Source organism: Notamacropus eugenii, chromosome 2 (genome assembly GCF_028372415.1).
Source record: "Notamacropus eugenii isolate mMacEug1 chromosome 2, mMacEug1.pri_v2, whole genome shotgun sequence".
In the NCBI taxonomy this organism is placed as follows: domain Eukaryota; kingdom Metazoa; phylum Chordata; class Mammalia; order Diprotodontia; family Macropodidae; genus Notamacropus; species Notamacropus eugenii.
Window position 1 is genome coordinate 184,508,071 of NC_092873.1, and position 19,686 is coordinate 184,527,756.

Here is a 19,686-nt window from a genome sequence, read left to right on the forward strand (position 1 = left end):
ACTATTTAATCCAAGTAAGAGTAGGGTTTCTTGATTTCTTATGTGCATACATGTTATTTTAATATCTCTTCTCTTCTTTTGTTCCCTTCCTTTGCCTTTTCCTATCCACCTCTAGATTTCTTAACTGCATACGCTGTAACTTATTGTCTTACTTTAAGTATTTGAACATTCACTGGATAAGAACTCAGGAGAACAATTATGAACCATAGTCTCATGAGGTATTAAGATCTAACCAGGAAGACATACCAGCTTGAATTGCCAAGAGAATTTATGATACTATTTCCTTTGATTTGAGAGTAATAATATAGTGAATCTTAATACTTAAAAAAAGGTTTCTTTGGTGAGCTTTACTACTATGAATTCATTTTTTTCTATTCTGCCAATTATTTCTGTTGTATAATCCATGAATTCTGTTTCCACAATTTTTATTTCCTTTTAAACTACACAGAAACAATGAGCTCTGGTTCCATGCTTTCTTGGGAATCCACAAGGTCCTTCATCAGATGTTGATTTGTTTGCCTTTGTCTTGCAATGCTTGGTCAGAGATGTGTGATCTCTTTCCCCTGATCTAGAGGTTATTTTCCTTTCTGCTATTGGTATCTTTCCTGTTAGTTTTACAGGGGTGGGGGATCTGAAACCTCAAGTGGCCCACTGGGTCCTCAAGTACAGCACTTTGAATGAATCTAAAATGTTCTATAAAGTTTGGATTCAGTCAAAAGACCACATTTGAGGACCTAGAGGGTCATATGTGGCCTCAAGGTTGCAGGTTCCCCACTCCTGACTAGGACTTTAATTGAGTTTTCTTTCTCCTGAGATCTTTGGTAATTTCAGTCTTTCCCCACCCTTATTTTCCCTTATTCCTCACTTTCTGATTCTTTCTTCTTTGATGACAGTTTCTCTAGGGGCTGGATCTCAAAGTTGTCTCAACCTTCCTCCACTCTGGGCAATTTATGGTTCACTAGCTAGCTATGGTTCACTCTGCTTCAAGTAACTTCTGTGGTGACAGAATTGGCCCCAAAAGGATTGCGGGCTCTTTCCCCCATGTACAAATCCTCAGTTCTCTGGCTGAGCTTTGTTGTCGCATAGAATACTCTCATGCCTCATCTCTGCCTCGTTCTTCCTTAATATTTCCCTGCAGTTTGGATCTCCTCAGCACTAGGAGGTCAGGGGGTTGGGATGTAGAGTTGAGTTCTGTTGCAAATGAGTGGATCGGCTTATTCAGCTTTGCTGCTAGAAGCCTGGTAGATGATGGGAAGGGGGTGTTGAGTGAGAGTTAGGGATTAACCTTCTCTGCTGTTAGCGTTTTCACCTCCTGTAGGTCTTTGATGTCCTAGGCCATGGAGACAGATGAAAATACTTTTTCTCTGGTTCGTAATTGCTATATTGGACATGAAGATTGGAGAAAATATCTAATTTTCTAGCCCTTGTAGTCATGTAACCCAGAAGTTTCACACTGTCTTTCACAAGAAAGGAATTTCCTTTAAATATCAAACCTCTTTAATCCTTTTAAAATTCTAGAATTCACAGAAATTTGATTGAACATACTTCTTCAGAAATAATTCTACATGACTGGCTTTTCAAATGCCAAGCCTAAATCATTTTTGGAATAGTTCTTAAAGGAACAACAACCTGATGGAGTGAATTTCACCATTACTATCCTGTTAAAGACAACAGTGTCAGGGTCCTGTTGTCATGAGAAACTAAAAGTGCATTGCTTACATGAAAGGGAAGAATCTGAAAACAGAGCTCTTTGGGCTAATGATCTTATAAACAGAACAACTATTAACATATCAGTCACTCAGTCATTCAGCAAACACACTAAATATCAAGTATAACAGTAGGCTATACAAAGACAAAAATGAAGTGGGGCACTATCCTCAAGGAGCTTATGTTCTGTTTGAAGAAATAACATGTACATGTGAGTAAATAAAAAACTAAATTAAAAAATTCATAGTTAAAAAGGTAATTTCACATGGGGTAGGGGAAAAAAGAAAGACATTGTGGGGGGGAAGGTGATGTTCTACCAGCTGAACAGATCATGAAAAGTCTCATATAGGAGAAAATTGTACTTGAACTGAGTTTCAAAGGATGGTAGAGATTCTAAGAGGAAGAGGTAAGAAGTGTACACTCTTTCACACTCTTGTGCAAAGGCACAGAGACAGAAGGAGATAGAATGTCATGTGTGAGAAGCAAAATGAGAGGTAGTTGGGTAGGTTATAAAGTGAAAGAAGGAGGTTTGAGAGAAACATATGACCTCTGTGTTGGATATATGTTAATTCAAATACAGATTCTGCTAAATAAAACTTTTGTCCAAAATAGAACTCATTATCTTTCTCCAACAAACTTCCTCTTCTTAACTTCCCCATTACTGTCAAGAACACTACTACTTCTCACTCACCTAGGCTTGAACTAGACAGTAAGCCCTAGACAATCTAGATAACCTAGGTGTCATCTTGGACTCCTTACTCTTTCTCTCCTGTGTCTAATCTGTTGCCAAGTTTTATGGATAAGGAAACTGAGGCTTGAATGAGACTAAATGACTAGCCCAGGATCACTAGTTAAGGATCTAACTTCCTGTCCAGTACTGTCTCTGTCATTGGTCTCCTCTCTGTTCCCACCTTCATTTTTTACATTTCTAAGCTATCGTTCGTTTTGATTTTCCCATCAGGCATTTTTTTTACTCCTCTCCTGCTTATCCAAATGCTACCCATTTGCTAGAATCCAATTCAAAGGCTACCTAATGAAACTTTGCTTTCCCTTTAGGAGTTTTCTGCAGCTTTCAGGGAAAACAAATGGTTAAACTGAGGAAGGAAGTTTGTGTTAATAAAACTAATGTTTTCTCACATATTGAGAATCTCTTGAATCCTGAACCAAAGGGAAAGGCTATGAAGTCATTGGGAGACAATTTATTTCTTTTTCCTGAAATATTTGTGTCCATCTATCAAGCCCTCTCTCCCTAAAAATGTTCATCATATAACTGAGAGAGACAGAAACAGAGAGACACAGACAGAAACAGAGAGACACAGACACAGACATGGAGAGACACAGGGGGACAGAGACAGAGAGACAGACAGAGCTAGAGCTAGAGAGAGACAGAGACATAGATGGATAGATGTACAGATGAAGCATTTATTGGATTTAGCACATTCCAGGCACTAAACTAAATGCTGGGGTTATAAAAACAAGTAATCAAGACTTTCTCTATTCTCAAGGCACTTAAATTCTAATAGGGGAAGATTTGAAAGAAAAACAAAGAGAAGCTAGAAAATAGACTATGAGGGAAGGGCAGAGGAGGAGGGTACCCACTAGGGACTTGGAAGCCAGTGTGGAGTTGGCGGTGGAGCAAGCAGGAAAGTGATCCAGAAGTGGAGAGTGAAGACAGGGAGACTGGACATTCTTAAGACATGTTCTGCTTTGGGGAGCAAGCAGTTTATATGGAGATAGAGCAGTCTGGTGGGTAAGTTGAAAGGGGAGATAAATTGTATAGCTGTATTATTTCTCAGCTTCCTTCTCTGTAAAAATGGGAGAAATAATAGTAATGATATTTTCTTAAAGTGTTATTTTGTTCAATTCAGTTCAATGAGCATTTATTTTCATCTCACAAGCTGGCTTCCCATCCATAAACTGGTCTGCAGGCAAACATGCCTACTGTCTACCTGTCCAACCTTATTTCATACTACTCTTTTACCTACTCCATGTTCCACCTAAAGTGGTGTAGGGTGTTCTCCATTCTTGTCTTGCCTTCTTGTGTTTCTCTGCCTATGTTATTCCTATCTATGATGTCTATGATGGGCATCCTCTCATCTCACCTGTTGGTGTTTTCTCCTTCCTTCAAGGCCCTATTTAAGTATCACTTCCTCCATGAAACCTCACTTGTTTCTTCTGAATGGCAACGATTCCCCTCCCTTAAATTTCTAATAGCATTGTTAAATCTTTTCCTTTGTACTCATTGACTATTGAATCACAGCCTACATGTGTCATAGGACTTGGAATCCAAACCTTCTAGATGTGGGACAAGTTACACCTAGTAAGTTATTATTAAATGTTTGTTGAATGGAATGGAATCAAATTGAGATTATAGCACTGGGGATGTGAGAATGTCTTTGAAAGCAAGGCATTCTCATCTCTTTGCTATTTCTTGATGCTCCTCATTTTCAAAGTCTCATTTTACAGTTTCAGTTCAATCATTCTTATAGATCATAGTCTCAAAGTTTCAGTTCAGTTCTTACAAATCATAATTCTCTATATTGGACAGGCAGTTCTGCAGAAAATATATTAAGCTTGGAATCTAAAGACTGATTCTCATCCCAGCTTTACCACTTACAAACCATGTAATACAGGTAAGTACTAGTCCCTCTGACTCAAGATATTTCATCTCTAAATTGGAGATAATATCATGTGTACTTTTCATTATAAAGGGTTATTATGCAGAAATCATTTAGAAAGCCATAAAGTACCTGATAAACATTGACTGATGTTATAATCACACCAGCACATTCTCAGGAAGGAAATATAGCTCCTCTGAGGAAAGGCTAAAGAAATTCAGATTGTTTATCCTAGAGCAGTGGTTTCCAATTTTATTGAGTATTTTATTGGATGCTTATAACAGTTAGCATTTGTTGATTGGGAAAATACATGACAATATGTGGACCCTTTGCAGCAACCCTATAGTATTCTTGATGGTTTGTAGTCTGTATATTTAAAACATTTAAATCACCACTACTTAAAAATTAATTAATTATTATTTTTAATTTATGGAATAAAACATTTCCATAACATAGCATAATAAAAAAAGATGATTGCACACAAAACTGCAAATCTATTATATATAACTTACTATTTCTTTTAAATATAAGTTTAATTTAAAATTTAAATCACCACTACTCTCTATCCCACAGAACTCTCTGTTGAACCAAAGAGTAATTAATCAAAGCAGACAAACTGATCATGTCACAAAACATATGCCTAATTATGTACCCATAGTCCACCACCTGATATATTTCATAATCAGTCCTCTAAAAACAAGATTGGTCATTGAATTAATCTGAACATTGAGATCTGCTGTGCTATTTTCCTACTCATTATTGTGGCCATTGCGTATGTCATTTCCTCAGCTTTGTTTACTTTACATGAATTCATACTATTCTTCCCACATTTTCCTGAATTTCTCAAAATCATTTTTTCTTGAAGTGCAATAAATAATATCCCACAATCATGAATGTGGATCATTCCACACCATATGCCACAATTTATACTATTATTTCTTATTTGATACCATTTTCACTTTTTTACTATCACATAAAAGGCTGCTATAAATATTTCAATATGTAAGGAATCTTTACCTCTGAATTTGACCTCCTTAGGGTATATACTCAATAATGATATATCTCGGGCAAAGAGTACACAAAATTTAATCACTTTTTGAGCATAGCAATTCACAGCTGCAGCAAAAGTAGATTAGTGTATCTATTCCACAGCCCTTCAAACATTGACGATTTCTGTCTTTGATCATATTTTCCAGTTTTCTGGGTACAAAGTGAATTGACAGAATTGTTTTAATTTTAATTTCTTTTGTTATTAATTATTGGGAGCTTTTTTCATAAGGCTGTTGATAGTTTGTATTTCTTCTTTTGAAACCTATTCATATCCTTTGACCACTTAAATTTTTTCTTTTTTTTTTTAATTATGGAATAAAACAGACATTTCCATAACGCAGTGTAATACAAAAGATGGTTCCACATGAAACTGCAAATCTATTCTGTACAACTTGCTATTTCTTTTAAACATATCATAAAGTTATAATGTAAATTTCTTTTACCCCCTTTTTCTCTCCCCCCCTCCAGAGGTGGCTACCATTAGGCACAAATAAGTATGTGTGTGTGTGTGTATACACATATGTATATATATGTATATATACATTATTCTATACATATTTCTATTTATCAGTTATTTCTCTAGATGGAGATAGTGTCTTTCCTCATATGTCCTTTACACTTAATTTGGGTGTCAAAATGAATTATTTGCTCAAAGTCATTCTTAAAACAATATTGCTGTTACTGTATACAATGTTGTCTTGGTTCCGCTCATTTCACTCTTTATTATTTCATGCAAATCTTCCCATTTTATTCTAAGATCGTTGAGCTCATAATTTCTTATAGTACTGTATTATTCCATCACAATTATATCATAGCTTGTTCACCCATTCCTCAATTGATAGACATTCCTGCAATTTCCAGTTCTTTGCCAAGGCAGAGAACCGCTATAAGCATTTTGGAAGATATAGGTTCTTTTCATTTTTCCCTGATCATCTTTGGAAATAGAGCTAGTGGGACCACTTATCTTTTGGAGGGCCCAAATGCTGTCAACTCCTGTATTAGGGAAAAGAGGAACAAAATACATTTTTAAAGACAACTTTATATAATTACAGAATTTTAGAGACCAAAGGGACCTCAGAAGCCTGTTAGCCCAACTCATATCTGAAAAAGCATTCCTACTATAATGTAGTTGACAAGTGATCATCCCTCCTTTGTTCAAGGAATCATGCTAAGGGGAAATTATTACCTCCTGAGACAGCCCATTTCACCTGAATTGTTAAGTTTTTCCTGATAGCAAGTCAAATTTTGCCACTTTGCAATTTCTACCATTGTTTGTAGTTCTTCTCTCTGGAACCATATAGAGAAGATCTAATCCCTCTACCTTTTCTTGGATAAATAGTCACATTCCCATAACTGATATGGCATGAGTTCAACGAACCATCCTGGTTGTCTCCCTCTAAACATTTTCTAGATCATTCATGTCTTTCCTAAATGTGGTACTCTGAGCTGACTACAATCCAATAGATATCACCTGACTGACAGAGTACAGAGAAACTAGCACCCCCTTAACTCCTGGAAACTCTGACTCTTTTAATATAGTCCCACATTATATGATCTTTTATGACTCCTATATACACTATTGATTGATTTTGAGTCCACCCACTTAACTTCCCCAGCCACTTTTTAGTCAAACTATTGTCTAACCATACTTTCTCCATCTTGTATTAGTAAAGTTGACATTTTGCGAACCCAAGTGTAAGATCTTAAAATTTATCCCTGTTGAATTTCATCTTAAATTCAGACCTCCATTTTAGCCTACGAAGATCTCTTTTGGCTCACAATTCTTTCATCCACCATGTTGCTACCTCTCCTAGCTTAGTATCATCTGCAAATCTGATAAACCTGAAATCTTTACTTTTTAGCTATTTCATCTACAAAAATGTCAAACAGCACAGAGGTAAGTATAGATTTCTTAGGATTCTTCACTGGAGATCTTCCAAGTTGATATTGACCCACTAACAGTTATATGAGTCTTCTCATTCAACCAATTCAATATCTAACTGTATTATGTCTACTACCCAACTCTCCATCTTTTCCATAAAAATATCATCAAGGATGAAACATGCTATCCACTCCCACATAGAGACCTGATGGACTCAAAGTATAGATTGAAGCATCTTTTCTTTTCTTTTCCTTTCCTATCCTTTCCTTTCCTCTTTCTTTCTTTCTTTATCTTCTTTCCTTCCTTCCTTCCTTTCTTCCTTCCTTGCTTTCTTTCTTGACCCAGTAAATATGGAAATTTATTTAAATGACTATACATATTTGTAATGGGTTTTGTTTTTCTTGCCATCTCAGTGATTGGGGAGGGAATGAAGAGAGGGAGAGAATTTGCAATTGAAAATAAAATTAAATTGTATTTCAAAAAAACATGTTACATAGTACTTTGTTATCATTATAGCAAATACTTTGTTAACATTCTAGGTAAACTCTATAAATCCCATTCTACTGATCTACCAGTTTAGTGACCCATTCAGAAAGGGAAATAAAGTTCCTGTGTCATACCTTGTTCCTTATGAAGCTATCTATGCTTGCTTTGTGGGATTACTGCTTCCTTTTTCTAGAAATTCCCTATCTCTTACATAAAACATTCCAGAATTTTCCAGAAAATGAAGTCTAGTTTACAGGCATAGTTTCCACATTCCATTCTCTTCCCTTTTTTGAAAATCAGGACATTTGATCTCTAGTTCTACAGTATCTTTAATCATGAGAGTAAGAGATATTTTAAGTGATATTTTAAAGACCATGAGAGTATAATATCTTTAAAATGTCACTTAAATAGTCCCAGAAGCCATATCTACCAGTACTTTTGGTGCTTGAGAATTTAGTTCATCTGGACCAGGTAAATTGAATTATGCTAGGGAAAAAATTTGTTCTCATTCTGGCATAAATAAAAAGCTTTAGTAAAATGAATAGTTTTAATCCTGATCCAGGGGGAGCACCAAACTTAGTTTCACTAAAACATATTTTGCAAAAGGTCACATCTCTTCTTGGGGGGAAAAGGAAACAAAGGGAAGCACTTATTCAAAGTAACTAGGCAATGAAATGGAACACCAAAGATCCTATAGTACAAATAGAGAAACTCTTCAATTTTACTGGTAAATGGCATTTAAACCCAAACCAGACTCAACCACCTCTGTTACAATGGGCATAGCATTCCTCTCCCCACACCCCAAGCATCAGTCAAGGACATAGTAAAGCTGGTGACGGAAGCTTTGTGCCTCATAAACTGAAGAAGCACATGTAACAGGTAGAGTTAACTTGAATAATTGTGTAATGGTGTACACAAAAAAAGTAATTAAACACACTGATAAAACATTGATCCAGTACTTACTACATGCTAGACACTGTGTTTGAGTGCTGTTTTGGCAGTTATAATGGTTGAGTGCTACAGTGTGTGTGTGTGTGTGTGTGTGTGTGTGTGTGTGTGTGTGTTCAAAGGCAGGGTCCTGTCTCTGTCACAACTGAAGACTGGCAGCCAGTGTAACAGGAATCCAGTTAAAGGTCACTGACCATGCTCTGTGCTCTACTATAAGCTTATCAGAGCCATCTCTTGAAATAATAGTCACTTCCAGGACTCCTTCATCTTCTTCGCTCTTTGCTTTTCTCCCTCCCCTCCCCTCCACCACTTCCTTCCCCACCTGTCCCTTCCCTTACCTCCCCCCCAAACAAAGACCCCCATTCCCTCTCTGGCATATGTCCTTCAGCAGGTTTCTCCCTTTTCTCAGGTCTTTCCTGCTGTCATCACAAAGACCTCAATGTGCTTGGTGGAATAACTTAATGTAACCTTCAGGCAAAGGCCATCCCAGTCTTTGGGGAAAGGCAGCATTTAAAATTCCTCATTGAAAAAATGAGTATACTTAAAACTAAATAAGCATCCAAAACAAAAGTGAATCAACACCCAGGGAAAGGATAATCTGGGCTTAATAACAAATTTTCAGTGAGTGTTTACATCACTTTACAATCAAAGAGCAGAAAAAGGTACATCTTAACTACATTATCAAAACTTTCATTACCAGTCAGCTAGCGTGCAATTTCCTGGGCAGTGTGTTTATCAGCCCCAAACCTCCTCAAAAGAGGGAATTGGTGGCTTCACAAATACTTCCATGCTAATCTACTAAAATGACTACCAGAATAGACCAGTGTCCTTCTTACAATGGTCTGTTTGTTTTTCTTCTAAAGGGATTTTTCATAATGGGCCTAAATTTGTGGAAGAAAATGGACATCTGAGTAGGATTTCTTGGGATTTTAAGGACACCCTTACAACTGCCCAAGATGATTTGTTTGTAAAAATCAGTGGGAAAGAGAGTCAGAGAAGCATAGCACATAGAATATTGTCCTCAGAGTCAGGAAGGCCTGGGTTCTAATTCTGCCTCTGACACATACTGGCTGTGAAACCCAGAGCAAAACACTTAACTCTCAGAAATTTTGATGCAAAGAGGGTGAAATTTCATTGACAGATGGAGATCTTTACTAGCAGCTTCACACAGCAATACAATCTTTGTCAAAAAAAAATCATTGTGAAGATACCTCAGGAAATGCCACGTTGGCACAATCAAAAGTATGCTGACTTTTGAGAACTGATTGTTAAATTTTTAGTGTAAGCATTTATATGACTACAAATGAGAGCTTGATACATTGTCATTTATGTAGACTGAAGAAAGTTATGGGAAAATAATACAGATTAAACTAAAAAAAGCATCATGCATACATCCTTTCCACCTTCCCTGAGAGTCAGTTGTTAAACAATTACTGGCATACACCTGGCATAGTTCATAACTGCTTATACATAAAATGATTTTTTTTTGCAAGATAGCTGGATCTAGGACAGGATACTTGTGCAGTCAAAACAAAATTCAATAATTGTTTTCCTTGTGTTATTATTTTGCATTTTGCCTTACTATAATACTTGTGACTTGACTTGTCATCAAGTAAATATCTATGAACTATGGAGAGCAGAAATTTCTGTACATTTAGAAAAATAACTATGTGTCCTTCATTGTACCACTCTTGGATGTTGTGCCCTAGCTACTAATGAGTAGCTGTGACCAATGATGTTTTGAGCCTTTCCTTTCCCCCCACAATTCTCACCTGCCAGGGGTATGTTGATAAATACTTAACAACCAGCACTAAGGGAGAAAAATTATTCTCCAACACACTTTTATATTTAATATTCATTGTTAACATTTTCTCCATCATTTTCTTAAGTCTAGAGAGTTAACAAAACAATAAAACAAAGTCCTGATTTATAGTATTTGCTGCTTTTTGAGGTCTAAATGCTCACACTGAAAATTGAACAATTCTCCAGAACTGGCTCTAGCACAGTCTTGCCATGCGTGAAAGATGAGGCTAAAGGACTTGCCCAAAGTCAAAAAGCCAGTAAGTGGCAAATTCAGAAGGGCCAAGATCTTCCAATTACTAGTCTAATGCACTTTCTACTATCCCTCCATTCTTGGAATCTCTGCCCTTCTAGCATGATCTCACCTGGTAGAAGTAGAGTTTGGTCCATAAGAACACTGCAAAAGTCTGATCCTTTCATCAGTAAAATGATCTGTCCCTGGGTCACACCCAGTTATTCAGGTATAGCTCTTCAGAGCTGTCATGGGCTTTGGGGATGAGCACAGTGTCATTATCCCCACTTTCATGGAGCCTTCTAACTATCACATACAGATTAGGATGGGCAGTGTTGTACTGATGACTCTTTAAATCCTGTTACCTCTCTCAGGAATATCTGGAGCTAAAATGTGCTACCTCTGGCTCCTCTATCAATGGGCAGAGAAGTAAATTGTCTTCAGTGCTTCTGGGAGGCAAGATGGAATAGGGGATTTGGAATAAGAGGAGTGAGGTTGAAATCTTAGCTTGGCCACTTCCTAGTTGTGTTATCTTAGGCTTGTGTCTTAACTTTTCTGGCTCTCAGATTTCTCAGAGTAGAAAAGTGAAGGAAAGGGGAGTAGGGCGGAGGTGGGGGGGAAGTTGAACTATATATAACCTCTGAGTTTCCTTCTAGCTCTAAATCTTTGATCTTATGAATTTGTTTGTGGACTGTGGGCACCAAAAAAGGACTGAGCTGCTAGAGGTGATACTGCTTATTGCCAGTATGCTTTTTTTGTCGTTGCTTGGTCATTTCCAACTCTTTGTGACCCCACTTGAGATTTTCTTGGCAGTGATACTGGAGTGGTATGCCACTTCTTTCTCCAGTTCATTTTACATATGCAGAACTGAGGCAAACAGGGTGAAGTGACTTGCCCAGAGTCACAAGGCTAGTAAGTATCTGAGGTCAGATTAGAACTCATGAAGATGAATCTTCCTGACTCCAAGCTGTCTTAGTTATTAAACCAAAATGAGGGGGATTAAACCAAAATGGGAGGGAAAGAGCTAGAGCAGAGGCATTAACAGAATTTGGGGCTCCAAAGGCCAGAACTAGCCATAGAGCCTTAAATAAGTAGAATGATTTGCCGATTATCCACTGTCTTCTTTTGTCTTGAGTTGCCACTTGGGTCATAGGCTTAAAAGAAAGTGCTTAGCCACCGGAGGCAGTATGAGAAGAATGAAGAGTGCTGGGCTTGGGGTTAGGTGGAGTTAGGTTGTCTTGGTTTGAATTCCTGCCTCTGATGCTGCAAGCTACCTGACTATGGAAGATCATCAATCCCTTGAGTCTCAGCTTGATCAGCTTCAAAATAAAATGATAATTGTACCTATGCAATAGGGTTTTAAGGCTCAAATGAGAAAATGTGTATAAAAGGCTTTGCAAATCCACACACGTATATGTTACATAAATAAAATTTAAAGATGATGTGTTTGTATATGTGTGTGTGTATGCATATATATATATATGTATATATATGTATATATATATGTATATATATATGTGTGTGTGTATGCATATATATATGTATATATATATATATATGTATATATATATATATGTATATATATATCCCATCCAGTTAGGTGGCACAGTGGATAGAGTACTGGACTGGGAGTCAGGATTCCTGAGCTCAAATCTAACCTCAGACACTTATTAGCTATATGATCCTGGTTAAGCTATTTAACCTCTATTTGCCTCAGTTTCCTTATCTATAAAATGGGGATAATAGTAGTACCTACCCCCTAGGGGGGTTATTGTGAAGCTTGAATGAGGTAGTATTTGTAAAGTGCTTTGCAAACCTGAAAGTGCTACGTAAATGTTATTATCATTATTCTTATCTACGTCTAAAGTCAGCTCCTATACCAGTCTGAATCTTCTTCCACTTCCATATTCCCACCACAAGTAGGTAACTGCTTTTCTCTTACTGTCCTATTTTAATCACACCCCCACATGTGGCTCTAGATCCTGTGCCGGGAAGATGGGGTGACACGTACCCAAGGGCAACGTGGAACAGTTTCCTCATGTTTGCTATAAGCAGTTTCCAGCTTCCCTGTGATTCTAGACTTGAATGTCACCATCAAAATAATACCAAACCTGACTAAACTGAAATCTCGTTAAAAGACAAAGGAGTTGTTTTAAGAGTCTACTGACTAATATTCTTAGAACAATGAGTTCTGATTTTAGCAAGGTCTCCTCACTTGCTTTTCATTTAAAACCATGGTTCTTTAAGCATGGGCTGGTGACCAATGATGAAGGTTCTCCAGGGGGCCTGTGGGCTGGACTCTTATGTTATTAATATCTATACCTAGTTTAAAATAGCATGTGATCACCCACCAAAAACAGAGCGTTACTCATCATCTAATTCTTATTTTATTCTGATTAGGTTTTGTTTTTCTTATTCCCTTTCCCCACTCCATCTTTCTGTCAGTTACAAATGGAATGAATAGTAATCATCTAGTAATCAATAGTAATTGAGTACCTAATACGAGGCTTCATGGTACAGTAGAAAGAGCCCAGACTTGAATAAGAGGACTTTGGTACTAAACCAACTTCTGATGTTTTCGGAATGTGACCTTGAGAATGTGATGTGAACTCCATGGGCTTCAGTTTCCTCATCTATAAAATGAAGAGATTAGATTTATATGAAGTCCCTTCTAGGGCTAATTCTTGGATCCCTCATAGTAGGTGTTGGAGATAAAAATACAGAAATGAAACAACCCTGTGTTCACAGAACTTGCACTTCAAGCAATAAGATAGAGGATTCAATGTTGACCCCATGAAGAGGAATGCTACCAAAAATTTGAAAGCCACTGGCCAGAAGTATGGTAGAAATATTGAGTTCTTTGTAATACAAAGGTTTGTACCCAACAATAGGTCATATGAAAGCCATCCTGTGTGCATTTTAGGTACATGATGAGCTTGGTTTCAGTGCCTGACTCTTCTTTGAAATTTCTCTAATGTGAAGAGTTGAATTTCAAAGAAGAGTCAGGCACTGAAACCAAGCTCTGGAGAAGAAAACAAGCCACTGTCCAAACAACTTTCCTGCCTATGTAATCTTCAGCTGTAAAATGGGAAGGAAATATGGCACTTACCTTCTTGGGTTGTTGTCAGGATCAAATGATATTTAATTGTGAAGCATTTAAGACAGTGCCTGGGACATAGTAGGTGCTATATAAATGCTAGCATGAAAGATGTGCCGTAAGTATTTTCTGATTACCAGACAGTGGCATGAAAGAAGAAGAACATTCCTTAAATTAATGGTACTTCACAAAAATGCACAGGGGAAATTTAGTTAACCAAATCAAGTAACAATATCCACACTAGAGCAAGCTTATCTACATGACATTTTGTGAATCCAGACCAAACAGCATTGAGACAATAATACTACTAAGTTAAATCAGTAGGTTAACATATGACATGCTATTTAAGTAAATATTTTCCACAGCCTCTGGAGAATTGAGGTAATTGTGGCAGTATAATGTATTTGGGGCATAAAATAATTCATTTAAGTTTCTGCAAATAATTACGCTTAAAAAATCTCACATTGAAAACGGTCTCAACTATTTTTCATATTGTACATTGTATGCTCACATTTGAGTGTAGCATCTTAAATTCCTACCTTCAATCAAAGCTCAATGTAAAATCAGGTTGTTTCAATTAAAGTAATCTGTATGCTTTCTAATATATTCTCTTTAATGTAGCATTACTGTACAGTAATGAACATTTTCAATAAGCTACCAGTTTAAGATATGTAGTTTTCAATATTATATATTATATAACACACTATAATATATAACATATTTTTGTATGAGATAATTATATATTTGCAATTATGTATTATATTATGTCATATTATATAAGTATAAATTATATAGAATTATATTCTATAATATATAATATACATATAAAGTTTCAGTGGTAATATGAAAATTTTGATCATTTTGATTGAATCAGTCAATTTTTTTATTCCCTAAATACTGAAATATCATACTAGTCTTTGATCATGTAAAGCCATACTGAAACATGATCATATTTATTTTAAGATGATGAAAGTATAGCTTCCTTTCAGGTGACTGTGGCAAAGAAACAATAATGCTTCCTGATTGTGATTTTATGCACATTTACATAATTTTTGCAGACCAAATAAATTAATAGAAACTGACATAACTCAACCTTTAAGAATACCGAAGAGACAATTTTTTTAGGTAATATTCAAACCCCTTTAAAATAGTTTGATTAATATTTTTTATCCACTTTTGGAAAAGCAGAACATTTTCAGGTAGGCCTGAATGATTTAGCAAAACAGTAATCCAGACAAACACAATCTTACATTGTTATAAACACTGGCATGGAAACAGTGAACATTGGAAGTATGTGAAATACCACATGATGACATCAACAAGGGAGAAGGCTTCTGTCAGTTCAACTTCTTTACTAACACTACATAGGCTTTCCGCTTCCTCTTGTAGCAAGTCATCTATTCAGTACCCTTAAGGAACAATAATAACTGACATTTAGAGAGCACTTACTGTGTGCCAGGCACTGTGTTTAGCCCTTTACAACTGTTATCTCATTTGATCTTCATAACAACCCTGAGAGGTAGGTGCTATTATTACCCCATTTTACAGTTGAAGAAACTGAGGCAAACAGAGTTTAAGTGGCTTGTCAAGGGTCACTCAGCCAGTAAATGTCAGAGGCTGGATTTGAACTCAGGTCCTCTTGCCTTCATTCCCAGTGCTCTATCCACTGCACCAGCTACATGTCCCTTACGTTTTTCTCGGATGTTTCCCAAAATGCCCCTTCCAAAAGAAAGTCATTCAGAATAAAACAAGCCTTCTCAAAATTAATAATGATATCATGTTCACATGCACTGCCAAAATATTTGTAAAGCAATGCAACATAAGGATGAATTATTTTCAAAGTAATTAATTCATTCTTAATATCAATAGCAGAGTAGAAAAATAGGCTAGCATATCTTTTGATGATGGTCTTCAGATCTCATCAGCCCAAAAAGCTGCCCATTTTGGGCTTATGGACTAGAACTGTTGGAACAAATTGCTTTGTGATCTTCCCTCCCCTCCCCTCCCCTCTCCTTCCCCTCTCTTTTCTTTATCTGATTATGGGACACACTACTTCTGCAGTCAAAACATTCCCAGACAACATAATATATAATAGTCTGAGTACTGTGTAGTACTTGTCTTGGCAACTCTGGGAAGAGATGAGGCTGCCTGCTGCTCAAGTTTAGGACCTCATAGATACTCTCCTTCCCTTCCATACTTTTCCAGTCTTCCCACATCTTACACCCTTCCCCCCTACCTCAAATGTATTCTGTAATTCAGTGATTCGGACCTGTTTTTTGTTTCAATTTCCATCTCTTTACTCTGGGCATTTTCACTGGCTATTGCCTATGCCTGAAATGTTCTCCCTCCTCATCTCTGCCTCCTGGCTTCCTTCAAATCCCAGCTAAAAATCCCACTTTTTACAAGAAACCTTTTGGGCTCCTTCTTAATTCTACTGCTTTCTCTCTGTTGATTATATCTCATTTCTATCGTTCATAGCTTGTTTATATGTAGTTATCTTCATGCTTTCTCTCCCATGAGATTGTGAGCTCCTAGAGAACAGGGACAATCTTTTACATTTCCTTCTATGTTCAACATTTAGCATTATGCTTGCCACATAGTAGGCTTACTAAAAGTTTATTGACCAACTGGCTGACTCCTTAGCTAAAAAAAATATCAGAACATTTGAAGGTAAAGTTTCCACTGCGTGGACGAAAGACAAATAGTTGTTAGAGAAGATAAATTTCTCTATTGTAATGACTTATTACCTTTCTTTCATCAAAACAGCCTGTAGCTTGTCCTGCTAAGTGCTGCTCCTAAGCTCTTAAAATCACAACTCCTGGTTCCAGAAGAGAGCAGCGGTTGCCATTAATACATTCTTTCAGTTTTAAGTGGCCAAGACCCTCTCTGTAAGTGTAATCCATTACTTTATCACCTCCAGGCAAGACTGCTGGAATGCATTCTGTTTATTGACCAGTTTCAGGATCTCTCAGGAACTTCAGCTGGTACTTAACACCTGTACTCAGCTTTTTTGACAACTAAGTACGCAGCTGCCCTTTGTTTCTCTGAATCCCAGAATATGGTAAATCTTAACTGGCATGCTTCACTTCTTGGTTTTGTTGCTTGATCTGTTACAGGATACATTCTGTGCAGTCCTAAAGAAGACTTCAGACTTCTGAAACAATTAAAGACCAAAAAAAAAAAGGAATGTTCTTTTGCTTTTGTGTCTGACAGAGGCAGTCTTGTTCTTTGTATATCTAGAACTTCTGGGGAAAACTCTATTCAAATGCCCTTCCTAAGTGTTTGCATCTGAGGAGTTCCTGAAAGATAAACTGAAGAATGTTGATTGCACGGGACGCTAGAAACCATGTGGACAAGCTGGGACTCAGCTCTCTTCCCTGGCACAGGGAATTACAACATTTAAAATTGACTAATTTTGTTTGTCTGAACGCAGATTACCCAGAAGAAGGATTTTGGTTGTTCTCTGATGAGCCAATTAAGAGAAAAGGTTACTTTTCCAAAGGTACAACCTGGTCTTGGTTGATTTGCTTTAGACGGAGAATTCAAGGAAAACGAGTGTTTATTACCTCGTAAGGTTCTTTCCAGAGGTAGGCGTTCTAGGCCAGGCGAGGGATTCTAATTCATTTTTCTGCCCAGTCATTGGGCATTGATAGTCATAACTGTAGGATAAGTGACCTACTTTTATCTCGGTTATCACAGATATCTTTGGGGTGACTCATGACTTTAGAACGAAGTTTATGATTAAGTTTAAGGTAGTGGTTTTTGAACAAATTCAAAAAGATAAAATAGATCTTATTTCACAGAGTCATATCCTTCAAAATCAGCAGGGGTTTCTAACTGTTATTTCCTGTGTTATACTTCTTACCATCCCTCCCTCAGATTTGTATATGAGATGATTAGAGTGCATAGGACTTAATTAGAATCATCCATTGTCTTTTACCTACTCCCAATCAACATGAATGTGGACCAGGTGTGCACAATCTATATGAATACCTATGCCCACAATCCATTTCACTCATTGCTCTCTGTACCAAAAAGAGCTGAGATGATCTGCAGTCTGAATTGTGTCTATAGTACACTTCATAGGATCAAAGTTTAGAGCTAGTGGGGGACCTTAGAGATCATTTAGTTGCCCTCCACACATTTTACAGATAAAGAAAGTGAAATCTAGAAAGATGAAGTGACTTGCCTGAGGTCACACAGGTAGGAAGGTGCAGAGACACTTGATTATATCCTATAAGATGAAATCTCCTAGATAGTGAGAACTGTTTTCTATTTTGCCTTTTGCTCCCCAGAACCTAACAACACAGTACTTTATGTGTAGCAGGTTTTCAGTATCTATAGAATTAAATTGAACTGAGGTGATTTGAATGAGGTATTAAACTTTTAGAGATCCAGATGTACATCTTATATTTTATCATATATCTCATAGTGCTTGTCACAAAGATGAATATATAATAATTAGCTTCAGTAGAGGCAGATGAATTTATTTACCATAAATTGAAGTGTCCAGTACAGTGCACTGAACATAACAGACATGTAGTAAATATACAATGGCTTCAACCGGAAATGAAAAAGTGAGCACTAAATCCTTGACTGCTGAAGGAGAAGCTAACCTTCTGGTTAGTGCTCATGGATGGACTGTACTACCCCTATACAGACACTGAAACACTGGCAAACTAGTACTAGGCCCGTAATGTCTTCAGTGAAGCAGTATAACACTGTAGAAACATGACACAGGGCATACCTCCACATAGATTTCCTGGCCATTTCACACCCACTTAGAGAACCATCACTTTTTAAAACTAGAAGACAAGCTAGGTTAGGTCATCTGGTCTAGCTTCTTCAGAAAGCTTTAGGGGATTGTGATAATCTTTAGGAATTTTAATAAACATAGATGAATCTTTGTGCTAAGTTGATCTAGCTACAACATGTATTGGTAGAACACAAACCACTAGTTTAGGGATTCTTAATGTTTTTTTTATATCTCTGAGCCCTTGGGCAGTTTGATGAAGCCTATGCACCCCTTCTCAGAATAATGCTTTTAAATGCATAATGTAAAATATATAAGATCACAAAGAAAATATATTGAAACACAATTATCAATGTTTTTTAAGTTCAAGGAGTCCAGGTTATGAACCCCTAGTAAATAATTTGCTTAGACTAAGGTTATACTTAAGTGAGGGCCAAGACTTGGACCTGAGTCTCTTCTTTCCCAATCCAGAGCTCTTTCTATTTCACAGTGGTATCCTGTAATGTCTTACTGGAATAGGGAAAGAAGGCTATGACTATTTCTTGAATCTTTACTTGCTTTTCAATCTAAAGTAGTAAAAATGCCTCCAGTGACATGGAGCTTGGTACTAGATAGCTATTCCATATATGCCCACTAATGGATATAGTATTTATGGTTAGAGGGTATTAAACAGGTGGGACAACAACTCAGCATTATGTGGAAGGTAAGCAGGCTAGTCTGTCTTCAGAAAACTGTAAAACTTTTTTGAGGACCTTAAGTTTTTTTCAGAAAATAAAGACCATCTCTTTTAATACCAATATTCTACCAATGTGGGGTATAACTGTGAGTCATGGAACACTATGGTCTCCAAAGAATTTTAAAAATGAGTATCACTCAGAGGACAATGGATAGATACATTGTGGGTAGGTACATTGTTGGTATAAGCCAGCTGCAAAACAACAAGTAAGGGACCATGAAGAAGGACTGCATAAAGTAAAAGGTATCACTAGGGAAATGTATGCTCAAAGAAGAAATGTATGACCAGATATGTTGAGAGCAATGGAAATGAGAGCCCCAGGGTTCCACCAATATTTTCACGATGCCAAAAGAAAATGAAGTGGACTCCCAGAACAT

The 19,686-nt window shown here is 36.9% G+C and overlaps 1 long non-coding RNA gene across 1 annotated transcript in view; it reads right to left on the reverse strand.

Annotated features, from left to right (window-relative positions):
* The window catches only part of LOC140523769 (uncharacterized), a 44,709-nt gene extending 27,849 nt beyond the window's left edge, over window positions 1-16,860 (reverse strand). The window contains exon 1 of the long non-coding RNA XR_011973464.1: window positions 16,568-16,860. This is a non-coding gene — a long non-coding RNA (uncharacterized lncRNA). The remainder of the gene's footprint in view (window positions 1-16,567) is intronic.
* Between the last annotated feature and the right edge of the window lie 2,826 nt (window positions 16,861-19,686).